The sequence below is a fragment of the Balaenoptera acutorostrata genome, chromosome 1, assembly GCF_949987535.1.
Source record: "Balaenoptera acutorostrata chromosome 1, mBalAcu1.1, whole genome shotgun sequence".
In the NCBI taxonomy this organism is placed as follows: Eukaryota; Metazoa; Chordata; class Mammalia; order Artiodactyla; family Balaenopteridae; genus Balaenoptera; species Balaenoptera acutorostrata.
The window spans coordinates 115,783,886-115,789,885 of record NC_080064.1 but is presented as its reverse complement, the minus strand read 5'-3'; positions in this window follow the sequence as shown (position 1 = coordinate 115,789,885).

The following is a 6,000-nucleotide window of genomic DNA, read 5'->3' as shown; positions in this document are numbered from 1 at the left end:
CATCTGGAGGTGGTCCAGCAGAGTCTGTCAGGGGTCAGAGAAGGGCATTTCTGTATTGAATGAGAAGTTTTCCAGCTCAGGAGTGATTTAGACACATCCTTGGATTATGTGAATCTCAACAGAACTGCAGTCTTACCTGATATCTGGTAGCAGAGAGAATAAGTTGCAGTTTCCTTGGAAGGCAGAGACTGGAGCTTTCTGAAAATAAGACAACTAAAGCCTTGAGGAGCTCTTCAGACCAATATATCAGAGCAGTACTTAAATATTTTTTTATCAAATGTTGACTTCCGTCATTGAGATTTTCTTACACCAGGTAACGTAACTGTTCGGTATTTTAAGAAAGATTCCCCTACTTCCCCCTTTCACTTCATTAACTTCATTAACTCAACCAGCTATACTCAGAGGAACAACTTGCTGAACTCACTCTCCAGCACTGGGAACTGACCTGTCTCCTATGAGATGCTCTTCAAGATCCCAGAGCAGACTTCCATGCTACTGTGGGCATCCTTGCTGGTCCTCGGTAAGTAGTGTGGGGAGGCCTCTGTTTGCTGGGAAAACTGAGCCTCTCCACAGGCAAAAGACCTCTCCTCTGTGCTGCTGAAAAAATGGATTTTACTCCCATTTAGAACAGCAGAAAATGAACAAAGGGGAAAGATATTGATATAATGGAATGAGAGGGAAAAAAAATATTTCTAATAATGTGTTCCTTGTTTGCTTTTAATTGCCTATGAAAAATTCCTCTTACCTCCCCCAAAAGTGGGCTTATTTTTCCATGCAGAAAACTACAATTAAATTTGGTTACCTTTCTAATCACAGATCATGAAAACCAAGAGTGAAAGATGAACTGAGTCCCTTGTGAAAGGACCGTGTTCTGACCGTGAGCTGATGTAGAATGATTTTCTGCTGAGAATAGTTATTTCTTTCTTGTATTCTAAGATCAGACCTGCTCTGATGTTTGCAAAGAGCCTGAGAAAAGGAGAACTAAGACAATTTCCCTTTGATTTTTCTTCCCTGCTTGCCAACATTTGTCCAAATGAGACACTGATTTTCTAGTAGCTCAAGCTTAGGGAAGTAAAGAAATAAAGTCATTTGTACACTGAATTTTGTTAAATGTGTTTGCCTTGTTCTCAGCTATATCTCCAGACTCCAATTAAGAAAGGAAGAGTTATTAGTGTGACTGGCACATTATGGGAACTCAGTAAATAGTGAATGAATGGCTATATGGGGCATAGCATGGTGCTGGGCCATGCAGAGGATGGATGCAGGGACACGGAGGACACGGCCTCTGCCCTCAAGAACTGGCATTCTGATAAGGAAATCAAAGGACAAATGAAAGAGCATTTGACTTGGCAATACAAGAAAAATATTACACAATGGGTCATAGGATAATGATAATTAATTCTTGCTGATAATAATTAATTCTTGCTGAGCCCTATGTCAGACAGTCTTCTAAGAATATCCCATTGTATTAATGTATCCAATCCTCTAACAATCGATGAGCTGGAACTTCTATAAATCCTGTTTTACAGATAAGGAATCTAAGGCATAGAGATGGTCTCTTGCCTTAAGTTGCATGCAGTAGTAAAGTGGCAGAGTCAGGATTCAAACCCGTAATCTGACACTGGAGCTGTGCTTTTAACCACTGCCCCGTACTGCATGTCCAGTTATGAGTTTCAACTGAGCTGGAATGGGAGGGGTTCTGAATCAATAGACAAGTGAGGGTGCTGCAGCCTAGAGGTATCTCAGAGGGCTTCATGGAGGAGGTGGGATTTCATCTGGGTTTCGATATATGGGTGTAACTTGCTTTTGCTTCATAATGAAGGAGGAGAATAACACTCCAGGCAAGAAGATAGTGAAGCCAAGCCTCAGCAGCAGCCACCGTCATGTCAAAAAAATAATTACAGCAACCCTTAATTGACGACTTACTAATTTAACTCATTAAAATACGGCCATGAGGTCAGTTTCATGGCCCCCATCTTACAGATGAGAAAACTGAGCCTTGGAGGTTTTGTGTAGTTTGCCCAGCGCCACACAGCTAAAATTCAAACCTGTTTCTGCCTGAGTCTGCAGCCTGAGTTTTTGGCCATGGCGTTACCTTGTTTCTCCAGGGTGGGTGGAACTGGGCATGTTTCTCCTCCGTTTGGCTGGAAGTCAAAAATGGGCGGGTGGACTCTTACGGTAGAATGGTTTGGGACTTGTGGTTTGCCTTGTGCTGATGCCTGGCTCTTGACTCTCTTGCAGCAGCTCCAGTCAGTGGACCACTCGGTAAGTCCCTCTTTTCTTTCCCTTTCTCTTTTATGTTTCTGGATATCTTAATAACTATCCTGTACCTCAAATACTTGTAAAAAAAGAGGCCTTGTTGTGCCTGCATCATTTTCTTGAGGACTACGGGCAGGTGAAAACATGTCTTAGGACTCTGACCCTAAGAGTTTGGGAGTCACACTCCTGGATGAAACCTGGCATCGTGCTGGATGATCTTGGAGGCGGGGCTGGGATACATGTCACAGAATTCAAGGAAAGGGGGTGTCCCCACCTGATGTGGGATTCTAGCCAACTTGACAGAATGCATAGAATCCTGAGAGGGGAAGGACAGAAATAAGCCATTACCTCACTGGGGGAGGCTGAGGTGCAACCAACTTGCCGGCTTCCCCACGTCTCCCCCAGCTGGACAGCGCCACGTGCAACCAACTCATCCCAAACGTCAGCATTCTGTGTAGACATTTCTCTATTAATAAGCTCAGATCATGATAACTTTGAGCCCCCATCCTACTGGTCAGCAGAAAGTCCAGCCTTGTATTGGGAGCTGTCTCCACGAGTTTTGGCAATCCCTGCGGATTTGTCCAGCCCACCTCCCACCCCCCCATCCAGGGAGCTGCTTATGGTCAGCCAGCTCCAGCCAGTGGAAGCCACTGCCCCTTGTTGCACACTGTCCCCTGTAGCTTCTGGGCCTGTGATTCTCCCCATCAGTGCCGTGGCTACAGCCCATTTCCCACAAATCTCTGCCTAACTGGGAGGAGATCTTAACTTGACTAGGTTTTGTTAAACATTCTAGGATGGAGAAATAAAATACAGAGAGTGTCAGCTAGTAGATGTGGCTAATCTCAGAACCCATTGACTCAGTCCCAACCTCATAGAGATGCCGGCAAGATGTGTCTGCCCCTGACCACCGGGCCACCTGCACATAGCAGGGGCAACTTACTTGGACCAGCGAGGAATAAAGCTGCATACACCAAAGAAGTTCTCCCTTCCCTCCAGTACAAGACTTACTGCCCAGTCTCCATTTCCCTAACCCCAGGTGCTTCCCAGGAACATAGACAGTGCAGATGTCTATTCTCTTCCAGAGAAACACAACTCCATACTCACTGGGATGTAGTATATCTGTATAAACCTCTAGAGAAAGAGAAAGGAAAAAAAGTCTGCAGAGACACATGAATGTTTCTATAACCAAACAGACATTTAATTTCTTTATTTAAAACAAGCGTTCAGGTTACTCTACAGTTTTTGCCCCCAAACAGAGTATTTCCATTACATTTGGGTACAATTCTAAGGCGTATTTGGGGCAGTTCTTACAGAAAAAAGTGAGAATATTTAAAGTCTCAAGCTTTAAAAAAAAACAATTGCTTGTACACCCTTGAATACAGACAGTCCTCCTTACCTGAGTATAAAAAGTACTAAGATAAAAACACACTTGGGCTTCCCTGGTGGTGCAGTGGTTGAGAATCTGCCTGCCAATGCAGGGGACACGGGTTCGAGCCCTGGTCTGGGAAGATCCAACATGCCGCGGAGCAACTAAGCCCGTGAGCCACAGCTACTGAGCCTGCGCGTCTGGAGCCTGTGCTCCGCAACAAGAGAGGCCGCGATAGTGAGAGGCCCGCGCACCGTGATGAAGAGTGGCCCCCGCTTGCCACAACTAGAGAAAGCCCTCGCACAGAAACGAAGACCCAACACAGCCAAATATAAGTAAAATAAATTAAAAAAAAAAAAAAACATACTTAATTGATTCCACTTATGATTTTATGGTAAATTGCATATACCCAACAGTGAGATTTTATTTTTGGAAAAAAGACAATACAAATGGAAATAATGTGTTTTATTTTCTACATCACAGAATTTAGATTACCAAGGCAATTTGTAGAACAAAGCATGAATCAAATGTTGTTTTTTGTGTTCTTTTTTGTTTTGTTTTGTTTTTTTGTATGTGATAGCTGTAGGAAACTAAAACTGCAAAAGAGCTCCCCTGCTATGCTTCTCTCCTTTCATCATAAAGGAAAAATCTTCCCCCAGAATCCTCACCCCTTAGTTCACTCCTAGCTTTATTCCTCTGACATCTCCTTACTCAGAACTGTGTCACATGGCTGGGCAAGTTAGTGCTTCAGTTTTTCAAACCCACTGGTGGGCAACAGGCTCAATAGAAGGGCATTGGGACTAACTTTCAGGAGCCAAACAAATATTTTCCCTATCATTGTTTGCTCCTCTTCAACTGTTAACAGATCTTGCTTTACTACACTTGTCAGTGACTTTGGGAGCCATCAGAGCAGTGGTCCCACAACACTTTTACCACCTTCATGAATTACTGCATCTTTGGCAGAATCTGAAGTATCACTTTACAATCAATTTTCATTGTATACACAATGAAGGATTAGCCTATCAAAGCATTGATCTTTGTGCAGGCTAGAAAATAGTAGTGTTAAAGGGGTAAGAATGTTTGAGTGGGTGTTTCCAATAGTGAATAATTTGGTCTGTGATTACTTTTATTATGTCAGGGAAGAAAACTTTTTTTTTCTATCCTCTTAGGTTTTCTAATGAGGGCCTGCAAATTAAACTGACAAAAGGCAGACTAGCAAGAGAAAAGAGAAATTTCTTATTCAAAACTTATGGGAATACACAGAAAAATATAAACTAAGGAGGCAGTTAGAATTTGAGACTTATATAACATCTGGATAGGGAAAGGGGCAGGTGAGAAGGCCACTTACTGGAAAACAAATGATTTTTAGGAAAGATAAATTGGCCCTTAAGAGAATAGATGGGAGCTATGCTAGTTTTGTGACAACTTCTGCTTTAGGTGTGGTGCCAACTTCCAGTGTCTGGTGATAAGAGCTGATCATTTATTTGCTCCTGGAGAGGTGATTTATGACAATTGAACTCTTCAGAGGCTTTGCTTTTAGGCAGATAAGGGAATTCAGAATTAAAAAAAATAAAATCTATTCTCAAATGCCTTCAGCTCAAAATAATTTTTATGCCACAGTGGTGGATTCACCCTTCAGTTACTAACTCTCACACCCTGAAGCTACAAAACTTAGGAAATAAACACTCAGATAAGAAAGAGCCACAGTAACGGCTGCAGGAAATAAAGTTAAAACCAAAATCTCCCAACCGAGAAATCCTCTCCACAAAGGTAATAAAGAAAGCAAACACTTTTAGTATTGAATAAGCATTAAACCATACACTTAATAATAAGCATGCCCATCACAGGCAATCCACCAAGAGATTGCAAAGACAGAAAAGGATCTCCCACTCTTATATTGCCAAGGGGATTCAGCCCATTACATACATGTTTTCAAGATTAAACAGTAACTAGTTCTCAAGTAGGAGGACTTGACAGCACCTTTTGTCACACATAGTTTATCCTAAATTTATCATGGTTATTGGTTTTTATCCAGAGGAGGAATAAACATCTCATATCTTTAGGACTGGAGGTAGTCTTGCATACTGCAACAAGGTACCTACCAAAGGTAAATGCTTACCCTTCCGCAGGAATGGGGAGACAGGATCCAGGGGAGCTATCCCCCTAGATGTCTGCATTTCAAAGAGATGGCTCCTTCTTGAGAAAGATGTTCCTGAGTTATGAGACTGGCAAGAGGCTTTTTAGCCATTGTAAAGATTCACGTACATTTGAAAGAAATTCTGAAAGAAAAAGAGAGAGGGAGAAGTTGTTTCCCTTATCTTCAACCTCTTATCTTTAATTTGTATTGATATTTACCCTTACATTCTCCAACTTCT